The sequence below is a fragment of the Urocitellus parryii genome, chromosome 9, assembly GCF_045843805.1.
Source record: "Urocitellus parryii isolate mUroPar1 chromosome 9, mUroPar1.hap1, whole genome shotgun sequence".
Taxonomy (NCBI): Eukaryota; Metazoa; Chordata; class Mammalia; order Rodentia; family Sciuridae; genus Urocitellus; species Urocitellus parryii.
Window position 1 is genome coordinate 47,711,124 of NC_135539.1, and position 20,671 is coordinate 47,731,794.

Here is a 20,671-nt window from a genome sequence, read left to right on the forward strand (position 1 = left end):
GGGTACAAAATTACTGGTTTCAGCAATCTGTTGAGCCAATGTTGAATTCAATTTCTCTTTAAATATAAAACCTCCAATCAGCCTAGTGCACTCAGAGAAGTTACCAGATTACTTTTTCAAATGAATGACTATAGACTACTCTGATTCCTATTAGAAAAGAACAGAAGAAAGTGGAAGAAGACCACAAAGAGTAGAAGGGGGAAAAAAGAAAAATAGGTTATAAGCAATGTAACTGATGTGGTCCAAACAAGGGGTTGCTGATGATTAAAATTATCAAAAATTCTCACCATGGTTTTAAGCACACAGTATATAAAAAAAATAAATGTTATCTATTTAGTTATTTGGCAGTGGACAAAACGGAGACTCAGAGATATTAAGTCCCTCAGTCACTTAGTGACAAATCAGAATTAGAGCACAAATCCACTTCCTTCCTGAGAGCTCCTTGGACCTACACTAATCATTTGAGGGTGACCAATTACTTCACAGCCTCAAATATGAATGCCTGACTTGTTCCTGGCTAATCCCTCCACCTACAGTTCTTAAAGTACAGAGAAGGTGCTCAAAGGAACAGAAAGACCTGTATAGCAAAAATAAACAAAACAAAACAAAGAAAAAAATACTTGCTTAAACAGAGGAGGAAAGTTCACTGAGTCCTTCAATTTTTTTTTTCCTTTGGAGACTTTTCTTAGCAATAACAATGCCCCAAGCTGTCTGGGATTGTCTTTTGGGTCTGCTGTCTACCAGCCAATCTGGTAGCCAATGACCATGCTCAATGTCTTCAGGTTTTAGTTTATCTCATCTTCAAAATGGGAAGCAGCCAGGCATGATAGCCCATGTGACTGCAGAGAATGAAGCCGGAAAATAGCAAATTCAAATGCAGCCTGAACAACATAGTGAGATCCTCAACAATTTAGCAAGATCTTGTCTCAACATACAAAAAAATAGTAAGTAAGCTTCCAGTGGATTCACCTACAATACTCATCAGGCTTTCATTAACTAAATGGAAGTAATTTCTTCTTTGGTAATTAAACATACAAACATATAGTTATATACAGAGTCCCCCAGTCAGTTAGGTATAAATCAGAATTAGAACACAAATTCTATTAATTTTAAAAGTCACTTGCCTATTTAAACCTTTTCCCATATTCTCAGCATCAACATACAAGTAGGCCACAATGTGGCAGGAAATGGGAGTGTACTAGAGAAGCATTGATTTAGAGAGTTGAGACTGGAACCTGCTTCCCACCTTGGTGTATAAATTGAATCTTGCCTCAGTTCTCATTATATTACCAAGAAGTGCGTCCATTAACAGGTCTTTAAGGTCCTGGGCCCAGGATCTTGAGCACATTAGACAAACATTGTACCACTGAGCTATACCATTGGCCCCTGGTAAAAGAATACTTCTGCCAAGCAAAATAGAAAGGCAGAGGTAGAATACATGTTTTTGGTGTGTATTTACAACTCAAGATTGTTGTTAATTACATTAAATTATTTCAGTTCGAAAAATTGGGAAGATGGCGGCGGGAAGTGAGTGAGCCGTTCTGTGCTCCGCGCCGCCGCGCCCACAGCATATGTTGCCGCTTCTTAAAAGAAGAAGTAAAGATCATTAAAGAAGATCAGTCGAAAAAGACTCAGCACCATGTCAAGAAAAGGGCCTAGATGGAGTGAATCCGCCACGACTTCAGCGCCAGCAGTAAGGCTGCAGCCCCCGAGCTGCCTGGCTCCCTGGGCCCCTTCTCCTTCCCCTCTCTGCCTTTCCGCTTCGCTTCTCCCCCGCCGTCTCTCCTCCCACGCTCACTCCCTAAATCTAGATCTCAATTTCTTTCCCCCACCCCACCCGCTCTCTCCCGCGCCAAGTACCCGGCCCGCGGGGGCCCTGAGGCGCTGCCTCCCCTCCCCCAGCCCGCACCCCCTCCAGGGGGGTCCCAAAGGCCACAGCTTGGCCGCTGCCGCCGCCGCTGCCGCCGCCGCCACCACTTCCCGCGGAGCACCTTAGAACACACTCTTAACCGCGCGAGTGAGCTGCGGAGTAAAATGGAACAGCTGATAAGATGAGTGACAATTTAAAATCTAAGTGATCCAACATGGCGGCGGACGCGGAGAGATCAAGTCTCTAACCCCTTCAGCTGCGCGGGCATAGGGAGAAGTAAACTGTCAAAATACTGTTCACTCAGGACCACTAGGCACGGTTGAGCTGAAGTGGACCCCGGGCGAACGGTCTAGCCTTCTCAGAACACACCGAGCCCGGATAGGCTGCATTCTAGCTCCAGTTCACCTGCTTCTTGTGACTCAGCACTAATGATCCCACTGAAATAACTAGTCGGCCCACCTGAACTCACAGAGGTAAAAGCCAACTGAGCACCATAGCCAGACGGAGGGAATCAGGAGTGACGCGGGACTAGCGGCGCAGAACTCCCAGCTATCACTCTCACCAGTGCTGACAACAGATGTCCCTTGCACCAGCTACCAGGGGAGTTGCTACCTGAGGGCAAACAAATTCGCTGGGGGCCCTCAGCCCCAAGCCCTACAAACGTAGGGTCTGAGGGAGGCAAACAGAAAGGGTGTGCCCAGGCACCCACGAAAACAGGGCTCCCAGGAGCAGCAGACCCGGCGTGTAGCCAGTATTATGGTGAGTGTCACAGGTGAGCGGGGCCTGGCTTGAGGAACCACAAAAGAAGGCCCTAGGCACTCAAGATTGGTGACCCGCACAGTCTAGGAAGAAGAGCTGAGGCACAGTGATTGGTTCCCACCTATCAAGAAGAGAAGCCGGGCCCAGTGGGCATAGCTCCACCTACTGGAAGAGAAGTTAGTCGAGCTCTATGACTGCATTTATTATTATTTTTTTTTAATGATTATTATTAGTATTTTTTTTTATTTTATTTTCACTTTTTGTTGTTGATGTAGTTGTTGTTCTTTAACTTTCTTATTAATGGTTTCACTTTTTTAAATTCTTTTTATTTTATTAGTATTACTATTATTTTTTAAACTTTAATTTCCATTTTTTTATTATCATTAAAATTTTTTTTATTTTAAATTTTTATTTTTTCGTTTTTTTCTTTCTTTCTTTTCACTTCTTTTTCTTTCGTCTTCTCATTTCTTTTCAATTTTCTTATTCCCCCTTCCTTGAATTCTACCTGCCTACACTCATTCTCATTAGTGACTTCTTCCCTCCCCTTCTAATATCTCTCCTCCCAAGCATCAAATAAATTTATAAGAGTAAACAGTAACTCAGCAGTCAAACAGAACAAGAAGTAACATGAGCATAAAAAAGCAAGCAAGAAAAGGAGTACAAACAATGAAGGACAGCCTAAATATTCAGGAGGACCTAGAGTCATCAGAAAAATAGCCATATAAAGAACTCAAGGAACACCTTAGACAGATGGAAAGGAACCTTAAAGATCACATTGAAAATGAATTACATAAACAGATAAAAGAAGAAGTTAAGCATCTTTATCAGGAGATAGAGATTATAAAAAAGAATCAAACAATAATTCTAGAAATGAAGGAAACGATAAACCAAATTAAAAACTCAATCGAGAGTATCACTAACAGAGTGGAGAAAGTAGAAGCCAGAACGTCAGATAATGAAGACAAAATATATCATCTTGAAAAGAGTCTAGCCAACTCAGATAGGCTGGTAAAGAATCACGAGAAAAACATCCAAGAGATTTGGGATAGCATTAAAAATACCAAACTTACGAGTCATCAGGATAGAGGAAGACACAGAGATTCATACCAAGGGAATTAGTAACCTCCTGAATGAAATAATTACAGAAAACTTTCCAGAAATAAAAAAGGAAACAGATATACAAATTGTAGATGCATACAGGACACCGAGCACACAAAATCACAGTAGACCAACACCAAGACACATTGTTATGAAGATATCCAATATACAGAACAAAGAGAAAATATTAAAAGCTACAAGAGAAAGGAGGCAGGTTACATTTAGGGGTAAACCAATTAGGTAAACATCAGATTTTTTATCACAGACGCTGAAAGTGAGAAGATCCTGGAACAACGTTTTTCAAACACTGAAAGACAATGGATGCCAACCAAGAATTCTGTACCCAGCAAAATTAAGCTTCAGGTATGACAACGAAATAAAAATGTTTCATGATAAACAAAAGCTAAAAGAATTTGTAGCCAGAAAACCAGCATTGCAAAGCGTCTTGAGCAAAACACTACCCGAGGAAGAAATGGAAAACAATAACCAAAACCTTCAGTGGGAAGTGCCTCGGTAAAGACAGAGGACAGGGGGAAAGTTAATCATGGAGAAACAAACTAAATTAGAAAAAAAAAAAAGAGACATAAATAATCAAACATGGCAGGAAGTACAAACCATATATCAATAGTAACTCTAAATGTTAATGGCTTAAACTCTCCAATAAAGCGACATAGGCTGGTAACATGGATTAAAAAAACAAATCCAACAATATGCTGCATCCAAGAGACACATCTTCCTGGAAAAGACATACACAGGCTCAAGGTAAAAGGTTGGGAAAAAATATACCACGCACACGGTCCTCGTAAGCAAGCAGGGGTGGCCATTCTCATATCGAATAAAATCGACTTCAAGACTAAGTTGATCAAAAGGGAAGAGGAAGGACATTATATACTGTTAAAGGGAACCATTCACCAACAAGACATAACAATTATCAATATTTATGGAACAAATAATGGTGCTGCGACGTTCATAAAACAAACTCTCCTCAAGTTCAAGAGTCAAATACACCACAACACAATAATCATGGGTGACTTCAACACACCTCTCTCACCATTGGACAGATCCTCCAAACAAAAGTTGAATAAAGAAACTATTGACCTCAATATCACAATCAATAACCTAGACTTAACTGACATATATAGAATACATCAACCATCATCAAGTGGATATACTTTTTTCTCAGCAGCACATGGATCCTTCTCAAAAATAGACCATATATTAGGCCATAGGGCAACCCTCAGTAAATATAAAGGGGTGGAGATAATACCATCCATTTTATCAGATCATAATGGAATGAAACTGGAAATCAATGACAAAAGAAGGAAGGAAAAATACTATATCACATGGACAATGAACAATACGTTACTGAATGATCAATGGGTTACAGAAGACATAAAGGAGGAAATCAAAAAATTCTCAGAGATAAATGAAAATACAGACACAACATATCTGAATCTATGGGACACAATGAAAGCAGTTTTAAGAGGGAAATTCATCACCTGGAGATCATTCCTCAAAAAAAGGAAAAACCAACAAATAAATGAGCTCACACTTCATCTCAAAGCCCTAGAAAAGGAAGAGCAAAACAATAGCAAATGTAGCAGAAGGGAAGAAATAATTAAAATCAGAGCAGAAATCAACGAAATTGAAACAAAAGAAACTATTGAAAAAATTAACAAAACAAAAAGTTGGTTCTTTGAAAAAATAAATAAGATCGACAGACCCTTAGCCATGCTAACGAAGAGAAGAAGAGAGAGAAATCAAATTACTAACATATGAGATGAAAAAGGCCATATCACAACAGATGCTACAGAAATACAGAAGACAATTAGAAATTATTTTGAAAACCTATATTCCAATAAAATAGAAGATAGTGAAGGCATTCATAAATTTCTTAGGTCATATGATTGGCCCAGACTGAGCCAGGAGGATACACACAATTTAAACAGACCAATATCAATGGATGAAATAGAAGAAGCAATCAAAAGACTACCAACCAAGAAAAGCCCCAGACCGGATGGGTACACAGCGGAATTCTACAAAACCTTTAAAGAAGAATTAATACCAATACTTTTCAAGTTATTTCAGGAAATAGAAAAAGAGGGAGCTCTACCAAATTCATTCTATGAGGCCAACATCACCCTGATTCCGAAACCAGACAAAGACACCACAAAGAAAGAAAACTACAGACCAATATCTCTGATGAACCTAGATGCAAAAATCCTCAATAAAATTCTGGCGAATCGGATACAAAGGCACATCAAAAAAATTGAGCACCATGATCAAGTAGGATTCATCCCTGGGATGCAAGGCTGGTTCAATATACGGAAATCAATAAATGTTATTCACCACATCAATAGGCTTAAAAATAAGAACCATATGATCATCTTGATAGACGCAGAAAAAGATTTGACAAAGTACAGCATCCCTTTATGTTCAAAACATTAGAAAAACTAGGGATAACAGGAACGTACCTCGACATTGTAAAAGCTATCTATGCTAAGCCTCAGGCTAGCATCATTCTGAATGGAGAAAAATTGAAGGCATTCCCTCTAAAATCTGGAACAAGACAGGGATGCCCCCTATCACCACTTCTATTCAACATAGTTCTCGAAACTCTGGCCAGAACAATTAGATGAAAGAAATTAAAGGCATAAAAATAAGAAAAGAGGAATTTAAATTATCACTATTTGCAGAAGACATGATTCTATACCTACAAGACCCAAAAGGGTCTACAAAGAAACTACTAGAACTAATAAATGAATTCAGCAAAGTGGCAGGATATAAAATCAACATGCATAAATCAAAGGCATTTCTGTATATCAGCGACAAAACTTCTGAAATGGAGATGAGAAAAAACACTCCATTCACAATATCCTCAAAAAAAAATAAAATACTTGGGAATCAACCTAACAAAAGAGGTGAAAGACCTATACAATGAAAATTACAGAACCCTAAAGAGAGAAATAGAAGAGGATCTTAGAAGATGGAAAAATATACCTTGTTCATGGATAGCAGAACTAACATTATCAAAATGGCGATATTACCAAAAGTTCTCTATAGGTTTAATGCAATGCCAATCAAAATCCCAATGGCATTTCTTGTAGAAATAGAGAAAGCAATCATGAAATTGATATGGAAAAATAAATGACCCAGAATAGCAAAAACAATTCTAAGCAGGAAGTGTGAATCAGGTGGTATACCGATACCAGATTTCAAACTATATTACAGAGGAATAGTAATAAAAACAGCATGGTACTTGTACCAAAACAGGCGGGTGGACCAATGGTATAGAATAAAGGACACAGAGACTAATCCAAAAAGCTGCAACTATCTTATATTTGATAAAGGAGCTAAAAACATGCATTGGAGGAAGGATAGCATCTTCAACAAATGGTATTGGGAAAACTGGAAATCCATATGCAACAAAATGAAACTGAATCCCTTTCTCTCGCCATGCACAAAAGTTAACTCAAAATGGATCAAGGAACTTGATATCAAATCAGAGACTCTGCGTCTGATAGAAGAAAAAGTTGGCTCCGATCTACATATTGTGGGATCGGGCTCCAAATTCCTTAATAGGACACCCATAGCACAAGAGTTAATAGCAAGAATCAACAAATGGGACTTACTTAAACTGAAGAGTTTTTTCTCAGCAAGAGAAACAATAAGACAGGTAAATAGGGAGCCTACATCCTGGGAACAAATTTTTACTCCTCACACTTCAGATAGAGCCCTAATATCCAGAGTATACAAAGAACTCAAAAAATTAGACAATAAGATAACAAATAACCCAATCAACAAATGGGCCAAGGACATGAACAAACACTTCACAGAGGAGGACATACAATCAATCAACAAGTACATGAAAAAATGCTCAACATCTCTAGCAGTCAAGGAAATGCAAATCAAAACTACCCTAAGATACCATCTCACCCCAGTAAGATTGGCAGCCATGATGAAGTCAAACAACAACGAGTGCTGGCGAGGATGTGGGGAAAAGGGTACACTTGTACACTGCTGGTGGGACTGCAAATGGGTGTGGCCAATTTGGAAAGCAGTATAAAGACTCCTGGGAAAGCTGGGAATGGAACCACCATTTGACCCAGCTATTGCCCTTCTCGGACTATTCCCTGAAGACCTTAAAAGAGCACACTACAGGTATACTGCCACATTGATGTTCATAGCAGCACAATTCACAATTGCTAGACTGTGGAATCAACCCAGATGCCCTTCAATAGATGAATGGATAAAAAAAAATGTGGCATTTATACACCATGGAGTATTACGCAGCACTAAAAAATGACAGAATCACGGAATTTGCAGGGAAATGGATGGCACTAGAGCAGATTATGCTTAGTGAAGCTAACCAATCCCTAAAAAACAAATACCAAATGTCTTCTTTGATATAATGAGACTAACTATGAACAGAGCAGGGAGGAAGAGCAGGAAGAAAAGATTAACATTAAACAGAGACATGAGATGGGAAGGAAAGGGAGAGAAAAGGGAAATTGCATCGAAATGGAGGGAGACCCTCATTGTTATACAAAATTACATATAAGAGGTTGTGAGGGGAATGGGAAAATACACAAGGAGAGAAATAAATTACAGTAGATGGGGTAGAGAGAGAAGATGGGAGGGGAGGGGAGGGGGGATAGTTGAGGATAGGAAAGGTAGCAGAATACAACAGTCACTAATATGGCAGGATGTAAAAATGTGGATGTGTAACCGAGGTGATTCTACAATCTGTATTTGGGGTAAAAATGGGAGTTGTTAACCCACTTGATTCTAATGTATGAAATATGATATGCCAAGAGCTTTGTAATGTTGTGAACAACCAATAATAATAATTAAAAAAATTAAAAAAAATATTTCAGTTCTTTCTAATTGAAGTAGATAACACTCTCCTTTTTGATATTATTATTTATAATTGGCACACTAAGTAGTTAGTAATACCTATAAGGACTAAACATTTACTCAAAGTTCAAATTTATTGTTCAACAAATATTTTCTGGAGGGCAAGATGTTCTGCATCATTTCTTAACATTGGCAGCATCTTTGGGTAAAACAAGAGTGACTTTCAAGGAAAACCATGGAGAATTCCATTTGATTGTAGTAGCAGAAGAAGGAAGAAGGAAAAGGTGGCAGAGGCCATATTCCAGTGGTAATATACAGCAATCTATCCTAGCTGGCAACCTAATGCTGGGTTCACAACTCTGACTATTCCAATAACTTATGAAAACAACAAAGACAGCATGCAAACACACAGGAGTACCTTTTCAATAATCCAGGGGCGCCTCTGCCACCTTAAGTGTTCATAAAAAGAGAGCCAGCCACTGGATTCTTTATTCTTATATAGGGGACACACAAGGGGAGTTTCCATGGAATATTTTATCCCAAAAAGGGCAAAGAGGGGTAGGATTACAAGGGAACAGGTAAGTATAACTCAACCCCAGGGGGTGCCATCTGCACTTGGAGCCACACCTTGTTATCACAGCTGGAGTAACCCCATGTTACTGCAGAAGGCAAAAATTGTTCAGTGCCCTGGGTTTTCAGGACTTAAAGGCAGGTTTATCCAGGGCAGCTCCCAACATATTCCCCCTTTCTTATTATAAACAAAGGCAACTGGGGAATTGTATCTTTCAGTCACTGAATTCTTGGTCCAAGGAGGTCATCATCTTCTATGGAAATGTAGAAGGAATTAATAGAAAACATACCACTTTAATAACATAATCAACTTTGGAAGATCTGGGTTATTATTATTACTCTGCCAAATACTCATCAGGAGATTCTTAACCTTTTCCAAATTTGGTGGGGGGAAGCTTTATATTTGGTCATAGTAACACAAACATTTTATTTGGCATGGAATTTAAGCCTTTCCACAAACCATTATTTATTCACATTACTTATTACAGTGGCTTCTAGAGCATTTTAACTTACTTTCAATCCTTTCAATAGCACTTATCTGACTATGAAGATCTTGGAAGTAACTTAAGTCAAATTATTAAGAAAATTCACATGTCATGAGTTTTAAACACAGCCACAAAGGCTGTATGATAGGAACAATGAATAATATTTAAAGAAATCACTTCAAGGATCACGAGATCAAGAGCTTGCCTAAGTCTGGTTAATTGCATGCACCTCTCTCAAGGCCTGAATGTTAACTTGTGCATGCCAGCTGACAACAGGACAAAGGGACATTGATGAAGAATCAATGTCCTTTTCCTCTACTATAACTAGTGATAAAATTAGGCAAGTTGTACCTTTTATAAGTTACAGGATATTTAACCATTGTTTCTCTTATTCTCTCATTCAAGAAGTCTTTTAGGTCTGTCAGTAATGTAATATTCTGAAAGCAAAAGTTAAACATCAAAACATCTTTTTGGGTTCAATATACGGAAATCAATAAATGTTATTCACCACATCAATAGACTTAAAGAACCATATGATCATCTCGATAGATGCGGAAAAAGCATTCAACATAGTACAGCATCCCTTTATGTTCAAAACTCTAGAAAAACTCAGGATAACAGGAACATACCTCAACATTGTAAAAGCAATCTATGCTAAGCCTCAGACTAGCATCATTCTGAATGGAGAAAATTTGAAGGCATTCCCTCTAAAATCTGGAACAAGACAGGGATGCCCTCTCTCACCACTTCTGTTCAACATAGTTCTCGAAACACTGGCCAGAGCAATTAGACAGACGAAAGAAATTAAAGGCATAAAAATAGGAAAAGAAGAACTTAAATTATCACTATTTGCGGGCGACATGATTCTATACCTAGAAGACCCAAAAGGGTCTACAAAGAAACTATGAGAGCTAATAAATGAATTCAGCAAAGTGGCAGGATATAAGATCAACACGCATAAATCAAAGGCATTTCTGTATATCAGCGACAAAACTTCTGAAATGGAGATGAGGAAAAACACTCCATTCACAATATCCTCAAAAAAAATAAAATACTTGGGAATCAACCTAACAAAAGAGGTGAAAGATTTATACAATGAAAATTACAGAACCCTAAAGAGAGAAGTAGAAGAAGATCTTAGAAGATGGAAAAATATACCCTGTTCATGGATAGGCAGAACTAACATTATCAAAATGGCGATATTACCAAAAGTTCTCTATAGGTTTAATGCAATGCCAATCAAAATCCCAATGGCATTTCTTGTAGAAATAGAGAAAGAAATCATGAAATTCATATGAAAAAATAAAAGACCCAGAATAGCAAAAGCAATTCTAAACAGGAAGTGAGAATCAGGTGGTATATCGATACTAGATTCCAAACTATATTACAGAGCAATAGTGACAAAAACAGCATGGTACTGGTACCAAAACAGGCAGGTGGACCAATGGTATAGAATAGAGGACACAGAGACTAATCCACAAAGTTACAACTATCTTATATTTGATAAAGGGGCTAAAAGCATGCAATGGAGGAAGGATAGCATCTTCAACAAATGGTATTGGGAAAACTGGAAATCCATATGCAACAAAATGAAACTGAATCCCTTTCTCTCGCCATGCACAAAAGTTAACTCAAAATGGATCAAGGAACTTGATATCAAATCAGAGACTCTGCGTCTGATAGAAGAAAAAGTTGGCTCCGATCTACATATTGTGGGATCGGGCTCCAAATTCCTTAATAGGACACCCATAGCACAAGAGTTAATAGCAAGAATCAACAAATGGGACTTACTTAAACTGAAGAGTTTTTTCTCAGCAAGAGAAACAATAAGACAGGTAAATAGGGAGCCTACATCCTGGGAACAAATTTTTACTCCTCACACTTCAGATAGAGCCCTAATAACCAGAATATACAAAGAACTCAAAAAATTAGACAATAAGATAACAAATAACCCAATCAACAAATGGGCCAAGGACATGAACAAACACTTCACAGAGGAGGACATACAATCAATCAACAAGTACATGAAAAAATGCTCAACATCTCTAGCAGTCAAGGAAATGCAAATCAAAACTACCCTAAGATACCATCTCACCCCAGTAAGATTGGCAGCCATGATGAAGTCAAACAACAACGAGTGCTGGCGAGGATGTGGGGAAAAGGGTACACTTGTACACTGCTGGTGGGACTGCAAATGGGTGTGGCCAATTTGGAAAGCAGTATAAAGACTCCTGGGAAAGCTGGGAATGGAACCACCATTTGACCCAGCTATTGCCCTTCTCAGACTATTCCCTGAAGACCTTAAAAGAGCACACTACAGGTATACTGCCACATTGATGTTCATAGCAGCACAATTCACAATTGCTAGACTGTGGAATCAACCCAGATGCCCTTCAATAGATGAATGGATAAAAAAAAAATGTGGCATTTATACACCATGGAGTATTACGCAGCACTAAAAAATGACAGAATCACGGAATTTGCAGGGAAATGGATGGCACTAGAGCAGATTATGCTTAGTGAAGCTAACCAATCCCTAAAAAACAAATACCAAATGTCTTCTTTGATATAATGAGACTAACTATGAACAGAGCAGGGAGGAAGAGCAGGAAGAAAAGATTAACATTAAACAGAGACATGAGATGGGAAGGAAAGGGAGAGAAAAGGGAAATTGCATCGAAATGGAGGGAGACCCTCATTGTTATACAAAATTACATATAAGAGGTTGTGAGGGGAATGGGAAAATACACAAGGAGAGAAATAAATTACAGTAGATGGGGTAGAGAGAGAAGATGGGAGGGGAGGGGAGGGGGGATAGTTGAGGATAGGAAAGGTAGCAGAATACAACAGTCACTAATATGGCAGGATGTAAAAATGTGGATGTGTAACCGAGGTGATTCTACAATCTGTATTTGGGGTAAAAATGGGAGTTGTTAACCCACTTGATTCTAATGTATGAAATATGATATGCCAAGAGCTTTGTAATGTTGTGAACAACCAATAATAATAATTAAAAAAATTAAAAAAAATATTTCAGTTCTTTCTAATTGAAGTAGATAACACTCTCCTTTTTGATATTATTATTTATAATTGGCACACTAAGTAGTTAGTAATACCTATAAGGACTAAACATTTACTCAAAGTTCAAATTTATTGTTCAACAAATATTTTCTGGAGGGCAAGATGTTCTGCATCATTTCTTAACATTGGCAGCATCTTTGGGTAAAACAAGAGTGACTTTCAAGGAAAACCATGGAGAATTCCATTTGATTGTAGTAGCAGAAGAAGGAAGAAGGAAAAGGTGGCAGAGGCCATATTCCAGTGGTAATATACAGCAATCTATCCTAGCTGGCAACCTAATGCTGGGTTCACAACTCTGACTATTCCAATAACTTATGAAAACAACAAAGACAGCATGCAAACACACAGGAGTACCTTTTCAATAATCCAGGGGCGCCTCTGCCACCTTAAGTGTTCATAAAAAGAGAGCCAGCCACTGGATTCTTTATTCTTATATAGGGGACACACAAGGGGAGTTTCCATGGAATATTTTATCCCAAAAAGGGCAAAGAGGGGTAGGATTACAAGGGAACAGGTAAGTATAACTCAACCCCAGGGGGTGCCATCTGCACTTGGAGCCACACCTTGTTATCACAGCTGGAGTAACCCCATGTTACTGCAGAAGGCAAAAATTGTTCAGTGCCCTGGGTTTTCAGGACTTAAAGGCAGGTTTATCCAGGGCAGCTCCCAACATATTCCCCCTTTCTTATTATAAACAAAGGCAACTGGGGAATTGTATCTTTCAGTCACTGAATTCTTGGTCCAAGGAGGTCATCATCTTCTATGGAAATGTAGAAGGAATTAATAGAAAACATACCACTTTAATAACATAATCAACTTTGGAAGATCTGGGTTATTATTATTACTCTGCCAAATACTCATCAGGAGATTCTTAACCTTTTCCAAATTTGGTGGGGGGAAGCTTTATATTTGGTCATAGTAACACAAACATTTTATTTGGCATGGAATTTAAGCCTTTCCACAAACCATTATTTATTCACATTACTTATTACAGTGGCTTCTAGAGCATTTTAACTTACTTTCAATCCTTTCAATAGCACTTATCTGACTATGAAGATCTTGGAAGTAACTTAAGTCAAATTATTAAGAAAATTCACATGTCATGAGTTTTAAACACAGCCACAAAGGCTGTATGATAGGAACAATGAATAATATTTAAAGAAATCACTTCAAGGATCACGAGATCAAGAGCTTGCCTAAGTCTGGTTAATTGCATGCACCTCTCTCAAGGCCTGAATGTTAACTTGTGCATGCCAGCTGACAACAGGACAAAGGGACATTGATGAAGAATCAATGTCCTTTTCCTCTACTATAACTAGTGATAAAATTAGGCAAGTTGTACCTTTTATAAGTTACAGGATATTTAACCATTGTTTCTCTTATTCTCTCATTCAAGAAGTCTTTTAGGTCTGTCAGTAATGTAATATTCTGAAAGCAAAAGTTAAACATCAAAACATCTTTTTGGGTTCAATATACGGAAATCAATAAATGTTATTCACCACATCAATAGACTTAAAGAACCATATGATCATCTCGATAGATGCGGAAAAAGCATTCAACATAGTACAGCATCCCTTTATGTTCAAAACTCTAGAAAAACTCAGGATAACAGGAACATACCTCAACATTGTAAAAGCAATCTATGCTAAGCCTCAGACTAGCATCATTCTGAATGGAGAAAATTTGAAGGCATTCCCTCTAAAATCTGGAACAAGACAGGGATGCCCTCTCTCACCACTTCTGTTCAACATAGTTCTCGAAACACTGGCCAGAGCAATTAGACAGACGAAAGAAATTAAAGGCATAAAAATAGGAAAAGAAGAACTTAAATTATCACTATTTGTGGGCGACATGATTCTATACCTAGAAGACCCAAAAGGGTCTACAAAGAAACTATGAGAGCTAATAAATGAATTCAGCAAAGTGGCAGGATATAAGATCAACACGCATAAATCAAAGGCATTTCTGTATATCAGCGACAAAACTTCTGAAATGGAGATGAGGAAAAACACTCCATTCACAATATCCTCAAAAAAAATAAAATACTTGGGAATCAACCTAACAAAAGAGGTGAAAGATTTATACAATGAAAATTACAGAACCCTAAAGAGAGAAGTAGAAGAAGATCTTAGAAGATGGAAAAATATACCCTGTTCATGGATAGGCAGAACTAACATTATCAAAATGGCGATATTACCAAAAGTTCTCTATAGGTTTAATGCAATGCCAATCAAAATCCCAATGGCATTTCTTGTAGAAATAGAGAAAGAAATCATGAAATTCATATGAAAAAATAAAAGACCCAGAATAGCAAAAGCAATTCTAAACAGGAAGTGAGAATCAGGTGGTATATCGATACTAGATTCCAAACTATATTACAGAGCAATAGTGACAAAAACAGCATGGTACTGGTACCAAAACAGGCAGGTGGACCAATGGTATAGAATAGAGGACACAGAGACTAATCCACAAAGTTACAACTATCTTATATTTGATAAAGGGGCTAAAAGCATGCAATGGAGGAAGGATAGCATCTTCAACAAATGGTATTGGGAAAACTGGAAATCCATATGCAACAAAATGAAACTGAATCCCTTTCTCTCGCCATGCACAAAAGTTAACTCAAAATGGATCAAGGAACTTGATATCAAATCAGAGACTCTGCGTCTGATAGAAGAAAAAGTTGGCTTCGATCTACATATTGTGGGATCGGGCTCCAAATTCCTTAATAGGACACCCATAGCACAAGAGTTAATAGCAAGAATCAACAAATGGGACTTACTTAAACTGAAGAGTTTTTTCTCAGCAAGAGAAACAATAAGACAGGTAAATAGGGAGCCTACATCCTGGGAACAAATTTTTACTCCTCACACTTCAGATAGAGCCCTAATATCCAGAGTATACAAAGAACTCAAAAAGTTAGACAATAAGATAACAAATAACCCAATCAACAAATGAGCCAAGGACCTGAACAGACACTTCTCAGAGGAGGATATACAATCAGTCAAAGTACATGAAAAAATGCTCACCATCTCTAGCAGTCAGGGAAATGCAAATCAAAACCACCCTAAGATACCATCTCACTCCAGTAAGATTGGCAGCCATTATGAAGTCAAACAACAACAAGTGCTGGCGAGGATGTGGAGAAAAGGGTACACTTGTACACTGCTGGTGGGACTGCAAATGGGTGCAGCCAATTTGGAAAGCAGTATAGAGATTCCTGGGAAAGCTGGGAATGGAACCACCATTTGACCCAGCTATTGCCCTTCTCGGACTATTCCCTGAGGACCTTAAAAGAGCATGCTACAGGGATACTGCCACATCGATGTTCATAGCAGCACAATTCACAATAGCTAGACTCTGGAACCAACCCAGATGCCCTTCAATAGATGAATGGATAAAAAAATGTGGCATTTATACACCATGGAATATTATGCAGCACTTAAAAATGACAAAATAATGGAATATGCAGGGAAATGGATGGTACTAGAGCAGATTATGCTTAGTGAAGCTAGCCAGTCCCTAAAAAACAAATACCAAATGTCTTCTTTGATATAATGAGACTAACTATGAACAGAGCAGGGAGGAAGAGCAGGAAGAAAAGATTAACATTAAACAGAGACATGAGATGGGAGGGAAAGGGAGAGAAAAGGGAAATTGCATGGAAATGAAGGGAGACCCTCATTGCTATACAAAATTACATATAAGAGGTTGTGAGGGGAATGGGAAAATAAACAAGGAGAGAAATGAATTACAGTAGATGGGGTAGAGAGAGAAGATGTGAGGGAAGGGGAGGGGGGATAGTAGGGGATAGGAAAGGTAGCAGAATACAACAATTACTAATAGGGCATCATGTAAAATTGTGGATGTGTAACTGACGTGATTCCGCAATCTGCATTTGGGGTAAAATTGGGAGTTCATAACCCACTTCAATCTAATGTATGAAATATGATATGTCAAGAGCTTTGTAATGTTGTGAACAACCAATAAAAAAAGAGTGAAAAAAACCATCTTTTTGGGTGCCATCTCACTGAAGATTAAGGATTCTAGGAGTTATGACATCCTCATGCAATTCTCTTGTTCATTCTAGGAGACCAGCCTAATATATATCCACCTTTTCTAGACTCCTTATGTTGTTCTGGCAAGACATATGCACAATCCATCCACTTGGAAAAAGTGTCATTTTTCTATTGTAGAATGATTAGGGCAATAATACATTGTGGATATTTTATATAAATAACTGGCCTGTATAGGAAAGTTCTATTTCAACAATCTTTCTATTTTGGCAATTGTCCAAATAAATAATTTCTAAGGACCAGGTTTAGGTTTCTCATATGCTGTCTTTTTCTCAAAAGATACTCCCAGACATCCTGTTTGCCATAAGATAACATATAGGTATAACTGACCATTACAGCCAATACAATTAATCTAGTTACATGCGTGACTTTCTAGTCCACACTGCAGGGCACCTTAAAGATGGACCTGAGAAATGGGTCCATAGAAGTTTGTTCATAATTTTTCTTACTTGACAACCTCTTGCAGTTGCATGGCTATAAACTCTACAGTTGGGAGATTTACCTTCCTGTGTCAGACTTTTCAACCTTTCTACAATGGCCAGTTTAAACTCTATCTTTTGAAATTTGATTTACTTTACTGAACCATGTTCAGCAGCAGTAAGACTCTCAATATTACAATTAAGAAAAATTTTTATAATATTTAGTAAGATCTATTATGTGCCTGTGGGGTCCTGTTTTCCCCACTTTAAATATATTAACATTGAATGAAAGGCTGGCAAAAATCATAATGCCATTAGTTTAAATTATAGACAGTAATACAGGTATTTAAATGATAAAAAAAAAAGATTTATTATCTCTAACGAGTTGTGAGACTTGCAAAAAGTCATTTAAAGGGACCATAGTAAAAAGAAATTTAGCCTTTTCTAAATGTATGACTTGATTGTGACTTTAACAGAATTATGAAAAATGAAGAATACAATAAGCTAAATATAAAAAATTTGTATTTTGAAATTAACTCTAGATTAACTTAAATAATTATCTTACTTTGGAATGAAGTTAGATAGAGTTTTTAAATTAGGAGTGGTGGTCTTCACTATGGACATGAGAAAAATATATAAACATCTATCCAAAATTGGAAGTACATATGCTAAATAAGCCTAAAGAAGATATTTTGGTTTTTACATTAATAAAAAATGAAATTGAGAAATGAGTAGTCTTTTCTCTATGAATCCATAAAAACTGTCCAGTTATCAAACTTAGTGTTGATCTAAGTAGGGGGAGCTAGTATTTCAAATATTAATGCGTGAAAACAAGTCAACAGTGTGGTTTAAGACAGTGATCTACTTTAGAATTTTATATAACATGAGCTAGTAATAACATTTTTAGGGATTTTATGTCAAAACAAACTTTGTGTATAAAGAAACAGTTATATGAGCTTCCTTAATAACTTTATTTAATGTAGTAAAATTAGCTCTAATAATTAGTGGCTTTACCAATTTTAAAAATATCAATTCATGGAGGGCATTACCTCATATTATTAAAGTTGAGGAAAGATCTATAATGTTAATTTTTATTGAAATAAGCTATTGGCTATTGAGATAATTTATTTATGGTTGTCTAATATTTTAGGGGTAACTATTTTTAGAGTCATTTTTCTTAGTGATAAACTGTTGACAAGACTTGAAGTAAGGCCCTGTTTCAATGTTTATAGGCTTCCAAACTCTGTTTTTAACTTAGAAGATGAGTAAAATTTTTACCCAGGAAGTGTATTTCTTCTGGGGCTATGACTAGCATTTTAATCTCTTTCTGTCTGTATGTTTGCCTTTCTTTTTCTTTGTTCAGGCTCCATTCAACTATGGCATAATATCTAAACTATGGCATAATATCTAAACTTGGCTAGAATTATGCTAACCTTTGTAAATCCCTTGGAATGTCTAGGGCTAACTGGATGATAAACTCATCTTTAGAAAATGGGTGGCCCCCTATAAGTTTAAGGTACTGTATTGTCTTTTTAAGTCTGTCTATGAAAATAGTAGGATTTTTCTAAAGGCTTACTAAAATCATTTTTTAGGCATTTTGTTTATCTGTTGGATACTAATTTGTTCTGGGGAGCAGTCCGTGCTCCAACTGTCCGGCTTGTCCCTATTCTGTGTTACTGGGACCTGGTTAACATAAATCTTCTTTAAAACTGTTTTTAAGAAGGCCTTCTATTTTAAAGTTTAAATAATTAATAGCATAATATTTCTCTAGGTAAGGTTGGACATCTGCCATAAATTTTGAAATAATACATGAATTTGGATTTTTCAAAAATCTCCCTGAATTTGTTTTGTTCAATATTAAGTTGAGAGGCTCCCTTCAATCTTTCTTTCTAGTAGGTAATTTTTAAGGCCTTCTTTGATGATAGTAGTTGAGGCTAGATATGAAAATGAGACACCTTTTATTGATTATTGTAATTTCTCAGTACATAGACTAGTTGATTTATCCTAACAATTTAAAAAGAACCTTCAATCTGTGAGAGAAAGTCTCAAAATATCTTTATATCTCAGAATATTATCCTTTAAATAGGTGTCTCTTAATTGTCTTTTAGAAAATATGATTAAGGTTACTTCCCAGTGTAGGGAGTAGTATATAAATCTTACCATATTTTTAATGGATTATAGGTCCAATCAGAGAACTTATATAATAGGAATGAATTTTCAACAAAGTTTGCAACTTTTATTGTTCAAAACTACTGTTGACTTTAATTTGGAGAACATGAATCCTAATAAAATTATTCTCTCAAATCCCATAAATATCCAACAAATAGAAATAATATACAAGAATCAGCAATGTCTTTGAATCAATCAAATTTAGTCTACAAAGAGTGTCAAAATTGGAATTTAAGTCAGCATTTAAAATTATTTATTGTTTAATGAAGAATGTGAATTTATTCACTAAAATTAATCCTCATCTTAAACATTAAGAATCATTAGGCAAATAAAGACCTTCCTTAATGGAAATACACTTAATATTTTAATAAGTCTTTATCATGTCAAAATATGGACAAAATCTTGGTTCATATTAGTATAATAAAATCAGAGAAAAAAGTCTGAAATATCCTAGAATTAATCAGTTCAAATTATTATAGTCAGTCCAGTTATATATAAATCTATTTTTCAATTGTTTTAACTTTCAATATCATCTGTCTAGATCATGATATAAGGATTTCCTTATTTAGGAAAATTCTTTTATCATGAAAATCTAGAATATAAAGACCTTTTTTTACTCAAAGATGATTTCTTTCTCTTCTTAGTACCTCCAGTGTGTGCTTCCTCTCTGTGGAAGTATCTTCTTTTATCTTTAAAATTTTCTTGGTTATACTTTGGAACAATTTCTGTAAATCTTAGAATCTATACAAATTATTATACTTTGATAAGAAAAAATATCTCAATCAAAATATAGTAAAGCCCTTAGACATTTTTGTAGACAGAATCATATTTGTTTATCATCTTATAAAAGTTTCTACAATAATTTGAAAATTAGAGATTATTTTATGGTTGTATTATCTCTTGAAAGAAAAAATTTTATAATAAAATACATTTATCTCAAATATCTGTAACTATAAAAGGCAGAGCATCAGATAAATGCATGTATAAGGGATATAAATTATGTGTTTTCTGTTGAAGGAAAATGATTAGAAGCAAATAGATACATATTAATTAAACAATTAGACATATATGTTAATTATTCTATGAATTAATGACTATAGATTATCCAAATAACTGGAGAAATATGCTTTAAGAAAAAAGGTAAAACTTACTATTATACAATCATGGAATTTTAAAATAAGTCCCATTAAACCATATGGTTCTTAAAAGTATTTGGATCCATTTTATTTTACCTTGGACTAGTAGTTCACTTTTTAAATTTGTGATGTCATGTGATGTGTCTCAAGT